Raw genomic sequence first — 23014 nt, 5'->3', positions numbered from 1 at the left:
AGAATTAAGGTCAATACATTTTGGCACTATATATCAAATCTTAAAATTCTTCATACACTTTAAGCCAGTAATTCTACTTTTAAAAACCTGTTCTAATGATTGCATCTGAAGCATGGGCAAAAAAATATAGAAGAAAGTTTATTTCATCTTTTGAAATGAAGATATAAGTTCTACAAAATGCCTAAAAATTGCCTGTTTACATTTCACTATTTTACTGGCTAAATTTGTGGTGGAATTTTGAGGAAAGTATCCTTGCAGATTAACTTTTTTTAGTTTTTCTTCCCTTGTTAGTGACAGTAATACATGTCCATTGAGGAAATTTACCAAAAAAAGAAAAATCATAAAGGCAGAAAGACGTGTCAATGCAAGCATTGGATACCACGAGGGTGGTTAGGTTCTGTGCATATGCCACAAGACATTTTCCAAACGAGTGAGTCAGTGCATGAGAGAGTGGGTTCTGGCTGGCTCATGGCTTTAGTGAGCTCCTCGTGGATTGAATTTATGGTATTTCAGTGAAAGTTAACATTTAGCATTTCTTCTAATAGCTATCATCTTACAAGTAGTTTCCATGAAAATTTGTGATATAAATAGGCCTCCCCCTAAAGCATATTAATAGCTTCTGAATGAGGAAATCAATATTTTACATCTCAGAGAATTTTTGTGTACAACAGCTTTGTGATAAAGTGAAGTTAAAATGGATCGTGTGGGAACTACCACCACTTTGTCTTGCCCGTACATTTTAAAGAACCGTTTATACAGCTGCTGAGCAACTCTTAAAATGTCTCAAGACATCTACCATTTAGCGTACTGTGTAAATGAAATGTGGCACAAACAATAATCAGGAAACTTGAGAGTGTCGGCGCTGGCTCCTGGCAGGAGGTAGGCTATGCTTCCTGGTACCAGATGAAAGCCCAGGAAACAAGAGTAGCAGGAAGGGATGGAAACCTGGAACAATCAAAGACATTGGCAGGGGCTCCCAGCGAGGGAATTCACTATTGGGGATCACGTTCAAATAAGGGCATGGCAATTCTCATCACTCCCAAGCCAGCATTAAGTGTCTAAAGGGAAATTTGTTGTTATTACTTAAGAAGGACAGAATGGGCACAGTATTGTCAGTCAAAATACTCAATTCCTCTTAGGAATTCAGTCAGAAGCTTAGATCAGGGAGAACATAACCTGTTGATGGAAACTACTAGATGGAATGTGTTAGTAATGCAATGAAAGGATGTCACTCGTGACCTTTCCAGCTTTCCAGAGATGTCTGTGGGGACATTTAATAAGAAATGAGTCCTGAGATAAAGGTCCTAATACCAGGTGTCAGTTTAAGCAACATCAGTGTGGAGGGAAATTCTGCCATTAGCCATGAGCTGTAGAGAGCAGGCCAACCTAGGCAAGAAAAACATTAGAGCATTTATCCTTACTTCTAACACCATAACAAGCATAAACGACCTGGAAGGTTTGTTAACACACAGATTGTTGGGCCCACCCCAAGTTCCTGATTCCAGGGTGGAATGGTGATGGAGAATGTGCATTTCTAACAGATAGTTTCTAACAAAACAGCACTGATGATGTTTGCCTGGGAGATTCACTTTGAGACCTACTCTACAGATGGGCTGGCCATGCTGTGCAAGAGGCTGGTAGGAAAAAGCAAAGATAGCAGTCCTGACAAGAAAGAGACAGGGTGAAATGCAAACACACAGGAGCCACTCTGGCAGACACGGAATTCTCATCAGTATCTCTCGTAAAATCGGTGCACAGTAGAGGCTCTGCTTCAAGGACATGGAGCCTCGTCCCCCACTTCTTAGGGTGGATTCTGCAGAGCGACTTCCTTCCGAAAGGTACAGTGTGGAAAGAGGGTGTTCTTGTCCTTTCTGGCTGCTGGAATAGAATACCATAGACTGGGTGGCTTATAAACAACAGAAATTTCTTTCTCACAGTTCTGGAGGCTGGGAAATCCAAGTTTAAGGCCCGTGGATGGCACTTTCTGTGTCTGGTGAGAACTTCCTGGCTCAGAGAGAGCTGTCTTTTCTCTGTAATCTTACTTGGAGGAAGGGAGAATGGTTCTCTCTGTGGTCTGTTTTATAAGGGCACTAATCCCATTCGTGAGGGCGCTGCCCTCATAACCCAATCACCTCCATTTCCTAATAACCTGGGTGGTTAGGTTTTCAAAATATAAATTTTGGGGGGACACACACATTTAACCTAAAGCAGAAGGGGAGAAAAGAGTTATTCTACTGTGGAGAAAACTGACAAATAACTACTTTACCAGGTGATTTTGGTCAACATCATAAGAGATAAGCCATGTTGATAGCATGTTGAAAGACAAGAGGCCTTACCTGGCAGATTGACGTTCAAAGTAGATTCTGAACACATGAGAGGCGAGAGTGTGGGGAGGGCAGTAAAATTCTCTTTAAGTGAGTTCAGTACATTACCTTTCAGGGGATGCTGGAGAACTTTCTCTAATCACCTTATGAGGAATAGTTGTGTGTCTCCTGAACCACTGATTTTTTTGTTTTAAGATTTATGGGTAATGTGAATCATGCAATAGATGTGTGACCCAAGCAAATAACAAGGGCTTATCAGCACATACACCATACACCAATAACAATCCTTCTTTTGTGGCACCCTTTTTCTCACATTTTCTTTGAATTTATGTAAGCCACATTTAGTCAAGTCAGTAACTAACTGAATAAATAAAATAATTGCCTCTCTAGTCTTCTATTTTTCAACATTTCCACTTAATAAGGACAACTGTTAAAATTTTTTTTGATTCATTTTTAAATACATTCAGATGAAACAACTTTTGTAAGACCAATTGGCTCTATTTTTTTCCGAATCCAAGAGATAACAATTTCCTGAACACTGCTTGTTCCTTAAATTGCTATCTTTTTCCTGCCTTTTCACCTCTCCGAAGGTTCTTCAGAGGGTTATTTTATTAATCACACAGCTACTTTATTACTTTCATTTCATTCATAAAAAACATAAATTCCCTGCTGTGGGGAGGAAAGAAACCTATTATTTATGGACCAGATGGTTGAACTGGGCCCAGTTCCATGTTCTTCATTTAGTGGCTGGATTTTTTTTTTTTAAAAGGAAAAGAAAAGCAAATAGGGCTCAGAGTGATTTGCCTAAGGGCACATGCCAAGCTAATGGCCGAGATGGGACTGGAACCCAGATGCCGGAGCCCAGATTTGGCCCATCTCCCCATGTCAAAAAAAAAAAAAAAAAAAAAAGAAACCAAACAAAACCATTATGAACTATTTGAACAATTTCAACAACAAAACAACCCCTCACTGATCGCCTTTGGAACTACATGATATGTACCTAAGGGTAACCAAATAATTGATGAGTTCCAAACAATTAAATAATAATATTAAGTGATTGAACATAATATTACTGGAATAAGAATTGTCTGGACTACATAATAATCAATCAAGAGCCAATTCTTTTAGGGATTCCATGAGTTAGTGCTTTTGGAACACATGTTCACATTCTTTCCTTCTCTCCCTCTTTCTCGTTTATCTGTGTCCATGCTCCATGCCTCCCTCCCCTATTTCTCATTCTCTTTTTCCTCTCTGTCTCTCTCTTTCCTCCCTACCAGTGTCCACTCCATTTGAAATCCATCTTGTATCTTGCACAGTGCTCCAAGGTGATTTTCCTTATATATGGTATTCTGCTTTCCAAAATGTTCTTGTTTTTCAAGGCCAAATTGTCCTTTAGGAATAAGATCAAACTAGGACAATCATTCCCCTGTGACGACTTCCCAGCCTTACCTGCCCACGCCTGCCCTTTTGCCACATTTGGGGAGTATTGCCATAACTTGCCATAATAAAGATCTCCTTCAGTCAGAGAGTCTGTCTCATTCGTTTCTGAAATCTCACTATGTATCCTGGCTCAGTGTGCGTTAGTTCAATAAATGTACAGTTAATGAAGAAATTGCATTAACAGTTGATATGCAAACTTGAGTATGGTAAATAACTATGGCAAATTTTGATTTCCAAGATTGCTTTTCTCAGCCATTTAACTTGATATTAGATATCAATCTCTGTGTTGTCATGGAATGCAGAGTAATTTTGAGTATAGAAATTTAATATGCCTTAGTAGAAGCATATTAAAGATAAAATTAAAAGAAAAAATGATGTTTTCTCTTCTAAATTACAGACCCGTCAGTCTTATGCACCTCCTCTCACATCTGCAGTCTGGCTTTATTCTCAATAAATGGCAGGTCTGGGACTCCCAGTCTAATATCCTAGATGAGGAACAAACTGATTTTGGGCACAGATATTTTGCTGTTAAAGTTTTTACTTGCTTTTTTTCACTTAATTGGGAAAAGTCCAGTTTCCGATTAATTTTAGAATTTATTGATTGCCAATTCCTTAGATATTTATTATTGAAATACATTTAGAAATTATATTTAATTGTTTAGGATTTATTGATCTTTAACTGCTTAGATAGAACCCTTCTATGTGCCAATCTTGATAACCCTGATTTGTGTTCTGGGATGTATTTGCTCCAAAGATGCTTTTATGGCAGCACTCCCATGATAACCACAGTGAAAAATTTTATTGAAGATAAAATTCCAGAACTAAGTGTTATAAACAGGGTCGTATCTTAGATCTTCTTATTTATAAACTCATTTTCATAGCTCTGGGCAGTTTTTAGAAGAGTTGATTGTATGGCCTTTTGCATATTATAGCACATATTTGTTTCCACACACTATGCATTTTGAGTGTTAGAAAAGATTCAAGCAGCATGTTTAGGACTAATTTACATGTTCTCCAGCAGTCTGTCCTAATTCACAGATGAAATGGCCTTTCCTTTATGGAAGACATCAAATCAAATTATTTGGTTTTATAGCAACATACAAACTTTTCCACTTAGATATCTGGTTACTGACCTAATGTATATGGATTTCTTTCTAATCGATAACACTGGAAGATAAAAGGCCAACCTTCAAATTCTGTTTCAGTTACCTTTTTATGTGAAATAAACATACCCAGTGGCTTAAAAGCACAAACATTTAATTATTTCTCAATGCTGCATGTTGGCTGAGCTCCGCTGGGCAGTTCCTACTCATCTTCACATGATGTCGACTGCACTGGGGTTCTCTCAGGGCTCCCCTGGGCTGGATTCTCAAGGTGGATCACTCATCTGACTGCGAGTTGGTGTTGGCTGTTGACCTGAGCACCTTGCTTCTCCTCTGTGGCTCCTCTTTGTGACTTGGTTTTGTCATAACATGGTGGTTCCATTCCAAGACGATGTAAGTGGAAGGTGCCCATCTTCTGAAGACCAGGGCTAAGGTCACTTCCACTGCATTCCATTGGTCCCAGCACCCAATTACAGGGAAGGTGAAATCAAGTCTACCTCTCATTGTGGGAGTGCCACATATTTACATGGAAAGAAGAAATTGATGGTGGCTATTTTTAGAGATTACCTACTGTAAACCCTAGTAGAACTCCCAATTTCATGTTATCCACTATTTAGCTCCATTTGAAACCTCATTGGTCCCACTGTTATTTATGGGAGCTGATTAATTAGACTGACTTTTCTTCTATGGTGGGAATTAGGAAATGAGAATCTAAGAAGCTTCTACTTATGTAAGCAAAATTTTACTCAATTGTGATTTTTATTTGTCTGGGAGGAAAAAGCAGTAGTGCTTAGCAGTCAATTGCTTAGGCTCATGAGTCTAACACACTTTTCCTTTAAATCTAGGCTCTACACATTACTAGTTATGAGCATATAATTTTGGATGGTTTATTTTACCTTGCTAAGTTCAGTTTTTGTTTATGAAATGAACATAATAACAAATGGGTTTCATAGATTGTTGTGAAGTGTAAATGAGGTAATACATATAACTCTCTTAGCACAGGGCACGATACATAGTAAGGGCCCAATAAATATCTAATTACTGTTATCAGTATTGTTCTAAGTAGGTCAGTGCATGCCCAAAAGAGTAAAAGCATGGCTTTAAATACTCTGGGCTCAAACTCAATGTTAAAATTGATCATTAGAAATCCATATTCTTGGACTGAATTACTGAAGTCTGTGCTTGAAGTACTTTCTTAATCTGTGATAAAATAGGAAGCTTTCCTGTTGAACCAGGTGTTTACATAAGAAAAGGGCAGGAAGAGAGTTCCTGTGTATTTCAACCTGACTTTTGGAAGTAATGTTTGCCATATAAGTTATGGAATAAAGGACTTATTATAGGAATAAGACTTCAGTGGAAAAAGGTGTCCAAGGAAATAGGTATCCAAGAGGGAGTCAGGCAGGTCTAGCTGCTGGGATGGGAAGAGCTGGTGAAGCTGAGAGAAGCCTATGACTTCTGTATCTGGTGTTGGTTCTTGGGTGGCTGTTGATAAACAGACTAGCAGTTGGGAAGAAGAGCTGAACTTGGGGTGGAGGAGAGTGGGGACAAGTTGGAATTCACTGGCCCTTTTGCTTTGTCTCACCACATCTAACCACACTGACCTTTTGGGGGTCATGGCTATTCTCTTCCGGCACCCAAATCTCATCAAATTTTCTTTTGGCTAAATTTCACTTGGAATCTTATGGGAGGTGGGGGCAGTGTTTCTGTGAAATTTGGAACTAATTTTGCCAAGTAATAAGTACCACAGTACCTGCCTTTATATTTCCTCATCATTTTAATGTACCCAGACCTTCAGGCAGAAGATGCTTCTGTCCCCAAGGCTTTGCCTGTGGGTCTTGTATTTAGCTAGGCTATTCATGGCAAGGAAATTGGACCATATGCTTTGGGTTACAAAGGAGAATTATGGAACTCATCTTGTTTCTCTTGATTCTTTAACTTCTAGGGAATTCAAGTCAAATTTTGTGCCACCTAACAGTAACTACCTTAAAAGCCCCCCTGTTTTAGTCCTTTCATCTCCATTATTCCTCATTGTAATATGGCTGTTAGGTTTTCAATTTTATTTTGTATATTTATCTTATCAATAATTATATATTTAAATATATGAACTAAAAAAGTTTATATTTTAAAATACTTTACTTTTTATATTAGGTAACACTATTACATAATTCAAATATCTGAAGTGTAAAATGAATACACAATGAGAAGTCACCTTCCCACCCAGCCTCTACATATTGAGTTTAAACTCCCCCATTTCTTGTTGCTCTTGCAACAAGAATGCCTTTTTTAAATGCCTATAGAGGAATATAATACTTTCAATTTGTATGTATTTGTTTGTATGTCTTTTAAAAATACATACAAATTTATTTTATTCCCACCCCTTTTTTACTCAAATGGTAGCATGTCAAATACACTGCTCTGTACACTTTATTTTTCACTTAATGATTAGGTATATAAATAACCATGGGAGACCTTTCCATATACTAAATACATAAATGTATAAGAGTTTTCTCTTCCTTTGAGTGTAGGCTGAATATAAACCATAAGTTGATAATTGATGGGTTGCCTGTAAGATATATTTCAAAGTTCACTCAAAACAATTTTTGTTTCATTTGTTGTGTTGGATGGTACATACTACCATGTTTCCCTGAAAATAAAACTGGGTCTTATATTAATTTTTGCTCAATTAGAGCTTATTTTCAGGGGATGTCTTATTTTTTCATGTACAACAATCTACATTTATTCAAATACAGTTATGTCATCTTCTTCTGGAACATTGTCATAACGTACTAAATACGTCCGTCTGGCTGACAATCTTAACTGGGGCTTATTTTCGGGGTAGGTCTTATTTTCGGGGAAACACAGTGTCATTTTCCTTCTTATCTCTCACAATGAAATTGGTTATATCTTTTCTTCTGAAATCACAGGTCCTTCATTTATTGCTTCAGGTTCATTCATCATTTCTCTGCCACAGTTCCTAAGTCAATCCTGAAATAAGTAAGAATGATCTTCAAAAGTAAAGAGTCTCAAATGACTAAATCTGCTACAGGCACAGTTGTCTATGTGCCTGGGGTAATTCTCACAACATAGGAAGACTAGACTTTATATCAACTTGACCATATTGCTCATCCTTGACTGAGATTTGTACTGTAGTTATTTGTCCCTTTGGGGCTGGATTCCTGCCCTGCGTTAGCTCTGCCAATCATCTTCCTCAAGGACAGAATGTTTCCCCTAATTCTATCTTCCTAGTTGTACACTAGAATCAGGTTCAACAATAGATTATACTGGAATTACATTGTTTACAATTCCCTTCCTCACGTTTTGTCACTGTGGAAACTCTTGCAGCCGTACCTCGGATAGTTGCTTGGACTCCCAGCATACTGCTAAATTAAATCTAAGCTCACCATTTCTCTGTGGATATTCTAGTTACACTAATGGTGACTGACATGGGGATTCTCCCTGAAACTCGCTCAGGTTCCCTGCTCTCAGCCCTCCAGGTTCCGTGTCTTCACATTTTCCCTCTAGTTTGCTACTCCAATGCCAGCATACCGGGGAGTCAGGGATGGCTTATTTATGACTCGTCAACATTTAGTGTGTGTTATGTTCAGTATATTTATGGAGCAGACAGTAGAAGTAATGTGATGGAATAATCTATCTGATTTAACATTGGGGTTGAAGAAATTTAGAAAATACATAATTTTACTAAAAGTTGCAACCTCCAGGAAGTATTTCAAAGAAAAGTAAGATTAGCATACAGGGGCTTTTCAGATCACTGGCTAAATGAATAGCAAGTGTGTCTTTAACTATACTGCTGGACTCTTTGTGGGATTATGAAATTTTGTACATTACTGTTGGTTCATGTCTGACTACACTTTCAAAGTGATTCCGTCTATTTCACTTAATAGGTGAATCATTACAGAAAAAAATTAACTGGATACTAAGGTGTATAGTTAATCAATTTCTTTTCTAAGTCTATCAAACATCTCCCAGTGACAGTACACATTCACTTCATCTGGCAACATCTTACAAATAGAAACATTATTTACGGTATACATTATTCATTGCAGATAAATACTGTGCCTCGTGGGCTTCTTTAAGTTTCCTGTTTATTGCACAAGAACAACCCTAATTGACAAAATGTGTTGTATATTCACAGATAATATTAAATAGGGATCTATTCCACATATAATTTAACAACAGATCCCTAACATCAGAGATACTAAGAGCTAAGGATGGCAGTTAAAATGAAATAACACATGGCTTCATTCTCAAATGCCATGGTGTGTTCTATTAATTGTACAGGAACATGGAGGAAAATGTGTGTGTTTATAGTCCACTTGGCCCTATTTATGACTACCCCTCTAATGTTTACTTAATTGTAGTGAATAGATTTTTTTAAATCATAAATGTCATTTATAGCAAACCGTTTCCTCTAATTATTCAAAATATTTCCATCTTTATGCCTGTTCAATAGAACGATGAAAGTTCTGTTTCTTAAAATAAGGCATAGAATGTATCTTAGTGCTCTGAAAGGAAGCAGTTTCTCCATTCATGGCATAAAATTAAAATTTAATGAAGAAAATTTGATACAATGATTCCAAAGCAGAAGTACATTGATTCTCCAAATCTTCGGCTTTTTGTTAGCACTTTTATAATTGCTGTTAGAAAAGCAATTTAGCTCATAGAAGTGCTGTGCACTAATGCCCTTGTTAGCTGAAAGGCGTGGGCCTGGAGTCAGGTGGTGGCTGTAAATTAGTTTAGGCAGGCCTCAGCCAACGATTTGGGCTGTATTCAAGACGCAGTGCATCTCAGCTGGTCTATTCTTCCACAAGGAAGCCAGACTTCAAAGGGTGGTGTGTTGGCAGGTCAGGGAGGTCCATCTGGAGCGCACAGGGCACAGCACCCCTCTAGGTGCTGATTGGGTGCAAAATCGCAGGCTGCACTCGGATCAAAAGATGCCAGTTCTCAAGCCAATCTTTTGCATTTTCTGGGTCCAGCTTCTGCACAAAACTATGAACGGTGTGATTGAAATCCTCCCCCAGGGAAGAGTAATGTCAGACAAAGGTTACGTGCAGAGAGCAAATTTGAAGCAAGGCAGTGGACTAAGGATGGATACAAGTGAGAGGCAACTTGGATTTTCTCTAAGTTCAAGTGTGAGGGCTCCACACGTTGGGCTTCAGGTCACCTGCTCTGCCCCTTATGCTGTGGCTTATGTCACCTTCTTCTCAGGTCACATAAGAATGTATTTCCTTAACAAGTATTTCACGTGCAACAGATTTTCCCTAAATGCCCAGCTCTGTGATCAGTGCTGTCACGGGAATGCAAATAAATACTAGACACAGCACATGATCTCATGTATTTTGCAAGCTTATTGAAGAGATAAAATCACTAAAAAATATGACAAGACAGGTTGTAATAAAATATTTAAATGAGGTAGGATGGGTGGAATATATACCACAGGAAGTTCAAGAAGGAGATTCGTGTTAGATAACTTTCAAGGGACAAGTTTATAGGACTAGACTGTACAGGATAGATGGGATTTGTGTGTGCAGAGAGGGTGAGTGAACAGTGTAGCTGTGTGGAAATCAATGCATCTTGTGGTCATCCAAGACAAGCCTTGTAGGTAAATTAAAACTGCTCCCTACCCATCTGGAGTGGTTTGCCTCTTCTGTTTCTCTTTGCCCTCTTTGTATGGGGCCGGTTTGAGAACCAACACTGCTCTCCTGCTTCTCAGGTCCTGAGCTTCAAACTGGGTCTGCACCACCAGCTCTCCTGGATCTTCAGCTTGCCAACTGTAGAAGGTGGGACTTCTCAGTCTCCATAATCACGTGAGCCAATTCTTTACCATAAATCTTTCTCTATCCTGTTTAGTGGTTCTCGTTCTCTGCAGAACCCTGACTAACCTGGTCCCCAATCAACAGTGTGACATCCTAAACCCTCTTTTTTTGAAAAATGGAATGGAGGAAACTCTTAAGTCATCCTACTAAAAACATTCTTTGTCAATGTAATGATTAATTTAACCCAAGTTTGGCTTCTTCTAGATTACTAATAGGCCCTGGTTTCCGTGGTCTGGTACTCTCAACATTTTATGACGAGTTCATTTCAATGAAAATCTTTAAGTTTCTCACGTGCATAAAGAAGTTTGAGGCAAATTGTTCAAGACAATCAGATTGGGAACGAAGGTTCCATTGAAAAAAAAAGTACTTTTTTTTTTTACAACATTTGATATGCTCACCATGTAAATAGCTATAAATTGAGCTTGCCAGGCTGAGTGGAAAGAGCTCAGCTTTAGTTGTCAATAGATCAAATTTCAAGTTCAAGTCCTAGCACTGTTAAGCTTTGTGACCTTGGGTAATTTGTATAATCACCCCAGGTCTTCATTTTTTTTGCTTGAAAAACTGTGATGATGATAATGATAATAATAGCAATAATTATTTTTCCACACACCACACTAGGTTTCTATGGAAATCAAATGAGTGTGAGATTGAATTGGCCTGTCATAGTCATCCTTGAAAGTTTAGCTCTACTACTATTTTTTATATAGAAAAAACGTTCTATTTATTTAAACATTCTATTTAAACATTCTATTTATTTCATACAGATAAAACGTTCTCTGAGCCCCTTGTTTCTGTTTCCTCTCTCAGTGGATATGTGTTCTCATTTTTCTGATTATGTACTTACTTTTTTTATCTCTACTTTTTCATGCAACTTTATGCCTTTATGTTAGAATAACTGCATTATATGTTTTTGAAGACAGAATGCATGTCTAAGTCATCCTTTTGCAGCTTAAAATATTTATAAAAATTTTCTTATGTGTAGGAAGTGTTCACAAATACCAATTGGGGGATTGAGCAAACCTGGTTCCCAATGAATTTTTAACAAATGATCAATTCATTGATTTATTCAAAATTAATTTCTTTCTTTCTTTCTTTCTTTCTTTCTTTCTTTCTTTCTTTCTTTCTTTCTTTCTTTCTTTCTTTCTTTTTCTTTTCTTTTCTTTTCTTTTCCTTTTCTTTTCTTTTCTTTTCTTTTCTTTTCTTTTCTTTTCTTTTCTTTTCTTTTCTTTTCTTTTCTTTTCTTTTCTTTTCTTTTCTTTTCTTTTTTTTTTTTAAAGATTTTATTGGGGAAGGGGAACAGGATTTTACTGGGGAACAGTGTGTACTTCCAGGATTTTTTTCCAAGTCAAGATGTTGTCCTTTCAATCCTAGTTGTGGAGGGCGCCATTCAGCTTCAAGTTGTTGTCCTTTCAGTCTTAGTTGTGGAGGGCGCAGCTCAGCTCCAGGTCCAGTTGTCATTTCTAGTTGCAGGGAGTGCAGCCCACCATCCCTTGCAGGAGTCGAAACCCGCAACCTTGTGGTTGAGAGGACACGCTCCAACCAACTGAGCCATCCGGGACGCAGCTCAGCTCAAGGTGCCGTGTTCAATCTTAGTTGCAGGGGGCGGAGCCCACCATCCCTTGGATGCGGGACTTGAGGAATCAAACTGGCAACCTTGTGGTTGAGAGCCCACTGGCCCATGTGGGAATCGAACTGGCAGCCTTCGGAATCAGGTTTATGGAGCTCTAACCGCCTGAGCCACCGGGCCGGCCCCAAAATTTGTTTCTTAATAATAACCTGCTTGAAAAATCTGTGGGTTCCCCCCTGGGATTTTTTTAATGGGATTATTTCCACATTATTTTTCTAAAAAGTGTGGTCTTAGATAATGTGCATTTGGGGTGATCTGGTGTCACCAGTGAAAGGTGGGTGGACTTGCTTCCAGGCTGTTTTAGTCTCTGAAGGAATTCTCTGAACTTTGCATCATGTTGGGGTTGGGGGAAGTAGCCTCCAAAAGGCTGAAATGGAGTGCTTTTCTACCCAAGTGTGTTGGAACACTCGGGGGAATTTAAATATTTTTTAAAGGAGCTAAAGTGACGAACTATTTCTTGTTTTCACAAATTCCTTGGGCCCTGAAATTTCAAATTCATATGTGCTATTTAGGGAGTAGAAAACTAACGGTGTTTAAGTGAAGGGATGCGTGCAGCTGATGCAATGGTTCCTGTCAGCCCAGCTGCAGAAGCTTAGCTCAGCAGCAAAGGTCTGGCATATTTTTCCTCTACAGGAAACCGATACTTAGATACTTTTTGCCTGGGGATCTCAGATTTTGGGAAAAGTTTTATTGAGAGGTACGATGTTAGGTTCTATGTTTCTTAGCTTTTTGTTGGTAAATGGTTTTCTTACATCTGTATGTGCATGCTACATGGGATTTATGTGGGCAACAATCATGCCTTCTGTATTTTTTGAACTCAGTAACTGCACCCCTTGTATCCATCAGTGAGCTCTAGGAATTAGGTGGGATTAGGAATTAGAGAATCAGAGCTGACAGAGAATATCTGATTTTCTCCCCACCATGCGGTCTCCGCTAGCCTCTCTTAGAGGACATTCAAATCCTTGGGATTATGTACCTGTACATGCAATGGACTGACTCTGTTTCTCAAGCCTCTCAAAGATTGCAATAATCTAATTCATGTTTTCTTTTTGTAACTAGTTTTGTTTATACAATTTTCTATTCTTTGAAGTCTTTTATATTTAATGAAACCTTCTTGTCTATAGTTTTTACTCACTGATTCTGATTCTGCTCCCTTGCATTTAACAGAATTAGATTTGTTCCAATTTTTCCAAAAACTAAACCTTCAACTATTTAAGGAATCTAATATACATACATATATATATACACATATGTATACATATATACATATACATACATATACATACATAAATATATATATACATATATACACACATATATACATGTATATGTATATATATATACATATATACATACATATACATACAAATATATATATAATATACATATATATATATATATATATATATATATATATATACACACACACACACACACACACACAGTCTTTTCCAAGTTAAGCATCTCCAGTTCTGGCAGTGGTTTCTTATATAACAAAATAGTCAGATTCTTCTTCATTTTGGTTGTTATCAGCACTAACAATGTCCTTCCTGGAATATGGTGTAAAATTTGAGCATAAACCTTGAATTATAATCTGAAGAGTCCAGAAAACGGTGGGGGGAGGGGGCTATTCTTTCCTTTGTGCAAACCCCACAATTATATTAATAAAACATATTTGTGGAGTGATGAAATCAATTGTTACATAAGTTTATGATTCTGTTGTTTAAAATCTATTGTGTTGGTCAAAGTGTCTTAACTATACCTAAATATAAGTAAGCATTCTTTTGTTTTTCACAAAATGGCCAATATAAATATAATTTCATATTAAGTACCCTGAATAATATATTTCCTTTGAAATTGAAACATTTTATAATTATTTATAAGAGTAATTAGATATATAAGTTGAGTCAATGTTAAATTTTCTAGATTGAAAGTTCAGAAGCACATAAACTTTTTTTTGATATTTTTCTCTTGAGTCAAACAAATAGGGGAATTCAAAGGTTATGCAGTTTGTTATATCACGTGTTCAGTGGATTCAGAACCTGAATGTAAAACTCCTTTGATTTAAAGGGTTCTTGGCCAAAGATGCTAATAAAGACACAAACGCCTTTGCTAAGATAATTCCTACTGGGGGGTATATTCCCCTAAGCACTATACTCTTTATAGTTTGTTTTACTACAGTTAAAATGATTCCAAGGCAGTAATTAAAGCTCATTGAGAAACTCTAAAAATTGGTCAGCAAATACTGAGACATGGGATGTTCAAATAACTTTTTTAAATTAACGAAGAAATTATTTCATTTTTGTGTTAATTTCAAAGGAAAATTCTGAAGTTTGATAAGAATATTGGTATAACCGGCATGGTAAATTACTTGAAACATTTATTGGCTACAACTAGCATACTAGGCCCTTTACAGGTTGCTTGTTCTTTTACTCACATTCATCATTTTGGGATATTTACCATTCGATGGGTGGTCAAATCTCATGCAGCAGGAGAAGGGAGGATTTAAAAAGAAGATATTTAATTTCACAAAGAACAACAATTTTCAAACTCGAATGAGCATATGAATCATCGTGGCATCTTGTTAAAATATCTGGATGGTGGGTGTGGGATGAGGTCTGAGGTTTTCCTTTTCTAATAAGCTTCTTGGTAATACCAATTCTGTTGGTCCCTGGACTACAATTCAGCTAAAGTATCCAGGTTTGCCATTCAGTCTCCTGGCCATCTATTGGTGTTGAAGCCCTTAACATACACTTATTATACTAGTTATCATCTTTATATTGTTAACAATTGTTATGGAAATTTCTCCCTTAATAAACCTCTTCAGGACTAAGACTACGTTTTTCATCTTCCAACGGGGCAGAACTTACCTGAGTGACAAGCATATAAGAACTCAGTAGTTTTTCCCTGTAATAATAAACAAGTGGTCCACATTTACTATCATAATTTTTTTATTATATCATTTATATAATGTTATGTTTCTACAAATCAAAACATTCGTTAGTCTCACTAGTTTTAGGTATGCTATTATCTATGCAAATTTAAATATTTAATATTCAAATTCTGCACTCAAGGTCTGGGCCAGGGGAAAGGGAGCAGTAGAGTTTGCACCCAGATCATGTCCTGAAGGGCTGGCCCTGAGATAACAGGATGCCTGTTAATAGAGACACTCTATGTGTCAGTCGTTGCTCACACTGGAGCAGGGAATGGAGGTGATCCTTTATATTTTTATATTGGTCCTTTATATTTTTTGGTTCTCCAAGCTCCCTCATTCCTCTGAAGTTTCTTATTCCTCTTTTTTTAATTGTTGTGTTCATGATTCTGCTATCATCTTCTCCCCTTCCAGCCTCCACATTCTCTGAGGTAGCCTCATTCACTAATACCTATGCTGATGACTTCAGACTTCCATCGCCTCCCCAGACTTCTCTCCTGAAATTATAAGCTCCACCTTTACATCCACTTGCCTAGTTTCCTACTAGACATTTTCATTTGGAAGTCTTATGGAATTAAAAAAAAATATCTTCTTAAATGGAACTTGTCACATTCACCCCAATCCATTACTTATCTCTTGTGTAGTGTGTAGATGAGCTAAATGCTCATCTTTCCTGAGTTTCCTAAGTATAGTTTGAGCAGGGATAAAAGTCTGCATGCTTCTAAACATTTATCCTATTTCCAGGCTTATTCAGCTTCTATGATGCCTAACCTTGGTCATTTCTTTAGTTTCAATCATTTCAACCAGAATTTCTTTCTTAAAATATGTTAACCTATGGTCATAAAATTAGATTCAACAGCAATAAAATAATAAAACAATATAACAGATGACTCTGACTAACCAACAGCTCTAATAACAACTATGATTTATTGAGTATTTACTCAATAAATGTTCCAGGCACTTGGCTGAGTGCTTTTCATTGTACTTATTCTTCATAATAACTGAGGAGTTATTACCATATAAAACAAATGAGGAAGCTGACACACATGAAGTGAAGCAATTTGACCCACCCCTGCTGGCTATACTAAGGGTGGAGGAATCATTAAAATTCAGGTCATCTGACTCTCAAACCCATGCCCAGAACCATTTGCTATACTGACTGTGCTATCCCGACAAAGAGAAAGACCTGGAGAGAAGGCAAGGCACGGCAGGTAGGTATTCTGAGACCAGAGGAGATAGAATACTCAATTTAGGATACAGGATGCTGATCAAGATGTGGTGAGGAAGCGAGTGAAGAGAGCTCTGTGAGGCCAGGATTCAGCGGGAGCAAACCTAATTCAGATGCATAGTTAGAACCTAGAACACAGGGATCTTGATATTTAGATGGTCTCTTTGAGGCATAACCAATTAATTTCAAAAATAATTAAGCATTAGGGACATTAACCCTCCAAATGCTGTAAAGCCCGATACCATACTTAACTGTTCCTTTTCTATAGTGAAGAAGGAAGGCTGTGTTTGACAACATTTTAATTGTAATTACAAAGATGACATGATTAATGACACTAATATATGCAAGGTAATTACAGTGTGAAACCTAATATTGGTATAAGAGAGTAGTGAATTTTAATGCATTGGGAAATAAGAAAGTCTGAAAGAACATTACATAGGATATGTAACTGCATTAATAGAGCATGGTTTACTGTTCGAGTTTCATCTAGGAGTATCCAAGGATGCAGTGAGAGAGGAAATACTGTGTATGAGTTTGCTTGGGCTGTCATAACAAAAAACCACAGGATGGCTGGCTTCAACAATAGAAATTCATTTTCTCATGGTCTGGAGAAAGACTAGAAGTCTAAGTTCAAGGTGCCATCAGGATCAGTTCCTGTGAGGACTCTCTTCTTGGCTTGAAGACCGATGCCTTCTTGCTGTATCCTCACGTGGCCTCTTCTCTCTCTGAGCATGGAAAGGGAGAGAGCCCTGGTGTCTCTTCCTCGTCTTATAAGGACACCAATCCAATTGGATTAGGGCCTTACCCTTAGGACCTTGTTTAACCTTAATTACCTCCTGAAAGGTCCTATCTTTAAATACAGTCACACTGGGGATTAAGGTTTCAATGTATGAGTTTTGGGGGGGAACACAATTCAGTCCATAACACACTGAATCTGACATTGAAGTCAAGACTGGCTCTGTGTGTTGGAGTGATTAGAAGCTAAGGCCCTGAGGTTAGATTAAGTCTGGGTTTGAAGCGTCGTTCTGCAGGGAAGAGAGCTTCTGGCCCTTTCCCTGTTAAAACACTTTTTAAACGGGGAATGTTAATAACAGTACATATTTCATAGGATTATTGTCAAGGTGAAATGAGTTAAAATACGCAAAGCATATAGCACAGTGCCTGGCATTTAGGCAGGCTCAGAAAATGTTATTGTTGTTGTTGGCTAGGTTTTAGCTTTTGGCTAAACTAGGCAATGGTCTATAAACTAGAATTTGAAAAAATTCATGTAAAGAGCCTTATTAGAATGTTGAATTGACATCAGATAATAGAAGGATCTTCTGGGACAAATAATTTATTTAAAGCATAAAGGTCAACTTGTTTACCTCTTTGTTCCTAAGAAGTAAGAATCAATTGTTAAAATAATATGAAAAAAAATTGATTTTGCTCATAGCTGCTTGCTTGAAAAATATCAACATTACAAAAAATACAAGGATGCAATGACAATACATTAATTATATCACAAAATATACAAATAGAGGTCAGTATTTAAAAGTGTGAAATTCTGAATGAATGTTTTTCATGAAAGTAGCAACTTGTTAGTTATAATTTTTTATAAAAGCTACAAAAATACAGCAGATATAAAAACAAAACTTTAAAAAAAACTAAAGGCCTGGTATTATAAAATGATTTCTGTTTTTGTTTAAATCACTGCAGGCTTCTGCAGGAAGTTAATACCCCCTAATGAAGTAGCTCAGAAGGATATTCCTGGGGATGAGTTCAATGTTTTGTTAAAAGCAATTATATTAATTAATCACCAGAGGTTGAGGATTCAGAGTAGGAGGGACTTATTCTTTTATACATGGGTACTAGTGATTTGTTGCTACTTAACAGATTATCCTCAAAAATTCGCAGTTTAGTAATAAACATTATCTCACACAGTTCTTGCGGGGATCAGGAATTTGGGTGGCTTAGTTGGGTGGTTCTGTCTTGAAAATTTTCATGACATTTCAGCCAACATGCAGTCGTTGGAAGGCTTGGCTGGGCCTGGGAGATCATAAGGCTGCTCGCTCCCAGGGCTCTGGATGGGAGGCCTCAGTTGCTTGCTGGCTGTTTGCAGGAGGCCTCAGTTCCTTGCCACATAGACCTCTCCATAGGGCTGCTTGGGCATCCACGTGGCATAGCAGGTGCATTCCCCAGACTGGATGATTGGGGAGAACAAGGTGGAAGCCGCAATGATCTTCATGACCTTACCATGAAAAACACACAGCATTATTTCCACTGTATTCTTTACAACAATCAATCAATATGACATTGATTTAGGAAGCGGAGACAAAGGAGAAGGAAGCAGACAGAATCAGAATTCCTAGAGCTCAATAGGATGGGTTTGTCTGTGTGTGGGGGGAGGCAGGCTGGGTGGTGGTGGAAAGGAGTTGGGGGGAATTGCATGAAGTTAAGAACTAAATCACCAAGATAGCCCCCGACTTCCTAATTACCTTACTCCTAAACACTGAACCAGGTTAATGTTAAATCATGTGACTTCAAGGGTTATATTGTATTTTAGCTTTGTACTGGGCCCACAGTACAGAAAACCTTCATTCCACAGAGGCCCTGACTTAGTGCTAAAATATACTCCCAGCTAAAACCCACAAGAAAGTATTTATTATTAGATCAGAGAAGAAAATCAGTGAAAGGAAAAGTTCAGTTGAGTAACAGAAATGTGGAGATGAGTGTTTGTGAGTGTAGGTTGATACGCATGAAGTATCTGACTGACTGAGAAACGGTAATTTTTTGGGAAGGTAAGTTAGCACCCTCAAGCATAGTAACATGCATTGTTACTGGGTTGTAAGACTTATGTGGGGGCAATAAGGGAGCTTTTATTTTCAAGGGCAGTTATGAGTTCAAATTTTCTCTTTTCTTGTTGTCAGGAGCTCAGTTGAGCTGGAGACAGCTGAGCTGCCAGATGTTGGAGTAGTGGATTAAGACAACCAAGATGATAGTAATGGTTCATGCTTTAGTCACTTACTGCAATTGTATAAGCAGGAGCTAACCCAGAGAAGGCATCAATGTCCCCTGTTCCGTTTCCCCCTCGCACCCCGTACTGGTGGTGCAGGTGGACCAACTCAGACGTGGGGTCATCTCACTGCAAAGGGCAGTAGTGGGAAGGACTGTTTCCTGGTGAGAACTGCCGTGTAAACGCTTTGTGCAAGCCTTTGAGACTGTCTGAAATATCAAACAGGTTTTTAGCTGGGAGCTAGATTTCTCCTTTGCAGTCTTAGTTACAAACCTACCAGATTGTATTTGTCTACTTTTGATTTGGGAAATACCGTCAACTGCATCTCTGGCTTTCTAATTGTGTTCCTTTTATTACATCTCTGCACATTTTTAGCTTATACTGACTTTATAATCTAAAATTGTTAAAGGCTTTCCTCTGAGGCAGCATATACAATGAAAACTCAAAGGGCTTTATTTACACATATAAACAAATATTTGGAAAATGTACTGAACTTCCACTAATGTTTGCTGCTCTGGAGCAGATATTTCCTTCTTGGTACAGAGTAGCACATGCCCTGAGTAAAACTGGTAAACACTTTGATTGCATTTTTTAGTTTCCTACATTGCTGCACCTTCTCTGATCTTCCAGAAGTCTTCTATTTTTTCAAGACTCACGTTTCATTTTTCTACATCAAATTGCTTTTTGCTTAATTATTGCTTAAGTACTATATGTTCCCAAGTATTTGTTTTTGGGGGTGGCCGGTTAGCTCAGTTGGTTAGAGCATGGTGCTGGTAGCACCAAAGCTGCTGGTTTGATCCCCGCATGGGCCAATGTGAGTTGTGCCCTCCTTAAAAAAAAAAGTTGTGTTATACACACGCACACACACACACACACACACACTTATTTATATATTTATTTTAGTCTGTCACCCAGGGATCACCATTCTCTTCTATGCCATCTTCTAGGTTGGTGTTCAGAGAAAAACAACTTGATTAAGTAAATTCACACTAGAATATGTACGATTAATGGCCTGCCAGATCTCATAAGTGTATCTGCATTTGAAATAAGTGCAGCAACAAAACAAGTTGACCTAGATTAATCTCTAGATGATAGGTTGAGGACTTTCAGGAAAACTAATAAAGAAGAGTAATGGAATTGGAGCCATAAAGAAGAAACGGTTGGTGTGAGAATGGCTAAGTAGAAAGAGTTTCTGTGTTCTTAAGTTCGGTCGTTCAGGATAATTCCCATTCTATTGGATAGGTTGACCTATTCTTTTGCTCAAACAGAGACTGGAAAACTAAAATGAGAAAAACAGACTAAATGGTCCCTAGACTCTTTGCATCCCATCCTCCCTTCAGCTCCCATCCGCACCTAATCCTTCACCAAACCTATAGACTCCTCTTTTCACCATGTATTGAGGCAGACAATTGTGTACCCTCTCCACGTCCACACTTAGTCTCAGGCACCATCCCTTGTCACTGCATTACAGCCCTCACCTTTCATGGTCCCCAGCAGGCTTCTCCAAACAGCAGCGCCACCATGCTCCTCTCCAAATAGGTCAGATTACGTCAAATGCCTCATTCTCCTGCTCTTAGTGGTCCAATGGTGTCCCATCATACTAAGAGGGAAATCGGAAGTCCTTCTTGTGCTCTGGCCCTCACTACTTCTTCGGCCTCGTTTCCTACCACTCTCCCTTTCTCTCACTATGTTCTAACCAGGTCAGCCTCCCCGTTGTGCCTCCAACATGGCAAACATGTTCCTGTGTCCAGGCATTTCCTTTTGCTGTTCCTCCTTCTCCTCCTTCCTCTTCCTTCTGGTAGGAAAATCTCCCAGATGTCAGCATGGTCCCCCCCTCAGTTCAGTCAGGTTTTTCCTCTGAGTGTCTACCCTAATCTAACAAAGCTTTGCCCTCACTATCTCCTTACCCTGATTTATTTTTTTTTCCTGGATATGGACACACACACACATACACACACACACGCACACACACAGAGGATGTCAAAAAAATGTATACACATTTTGAGAAAGGAAAAAACTGTATTAAAATTATGCTGATCGTAACCACTTTGAGCACCTCTTGTAATTGCAGAAGTGAAATGTGACTTGAATTCATCTTTTGTTATCGGTATATATTGACTATTACAATTTAATACAGTTTTTTACTTTCTTAAAATGTATATACTTTTTTTTGCTTTCTCTCTCTCTTTCTATATATGTATACACACACACATATAATATATATATATATATATATATATATATATATATATATATATATATATATATATACACACACACACAGAGGGTGCCAAAAAAATGTACACACATTTTAAGGAAGGAAAAAACTACTAAAATTGTAATAGTCAATATATACCAATAACAAAACATGAATACAAGTCATGTGTATACATTTTTTGGCACCCCCGGTGTGTGTGTGTGTGTGTGTGTGTGTGTGTGTATACACACACAAATACACATATTTGTTTACTGTTTATCTCACTAGAATATATGCTCCATATGGCCAAGAACTTTGTGTTTTATTCATTACTATACCTCTTACTACATAGGACCTAGAACACGGCTTGATAGATCCATAATAGCTGTTTAATAAATATTTGTTGAATAAATGTATTAATTGCCATTAATTATATTAAAAATCAAGCATAGTTTATAATGATATATTTTTGATAACTAATACTGAAATAAGTCTATTAGATTAGATTATTAGTTTTGTTCTTTGAGGTGAAAATCAGGACCTCATAACCTAGGAATTACAGGAAAGTAAAAAATGAGAGAAACCTATTGTTGAGCTTTCAAACAGGAGGAGATAGAGTATTGTTGATTCTTATAATGCCAGATATCATTGCCTATATTTTAATATTAAAATACAGTAGGATTCTTACACAATAGGCTAAACTAATTATTGAAAAAATATATAAGGCAAAAAGAAACTAATGAAAAATTAAGTAGTGATTGGCTACGATACTTCAATTTTATTCTGAATTCTTTCATTTTTAGAAAAACTCACATAATTTCTGTTTGGATAGACAATGTAGTGCCAAGTTTATTGGAATATTATTTTATCATGATTTCACTCATTTTTCTTAGCACAGGACTTATTTTTCTCAGTACACAATACTATTTTTCCGCTTTGGGCTGCATTGTCTCTTCCAATAGTGCTATACTTCTTGTGGTCTGGCTGTTAGAAATGCTAGTGGAGCATCAAAATGCTGAATATTTTAGGTTGTGAGCTCATTAAAGCTGTCCACAGAAAGGTGATCAGTACAAAGTAACAAATGAAGGTAATGGCTAATTTTCTAGAAATCTGAGGAGAGGGTGTAGCCAGAAGAGGAGATGTCCATCTGCGTGACATCAGACCCTCCAGGCAGTCCTTTTTCCCCTGAGCTATGGCATGAGTGATGTTAAGAAAGGAGGCCGCCCTCCACACCAAAAGCGTTGTTCCACCTGGGATGAGACTCAAGGTCACAATCTAGAAATTCTTTTTTTTATAATCATACATAGCTGTTGAAAGCCCTGGAAAAAACATCAATT

The sequence above is a fragment of the Rhinolophus hipposideros genome, assembly GCF_964194185.1.
Source record: "Rhinolophus hipposideros genome assembly, chromosome: 17".
Lineage (NCBI taxonomy): Eukaryota > Metazoa > Chordata > Mammalia > Chiroptera > Rhinolophidae > Rhinolophus > Rhinolophus hipposideros.
Note: the sequence above shows the minus strand (reverse complement) of the source record.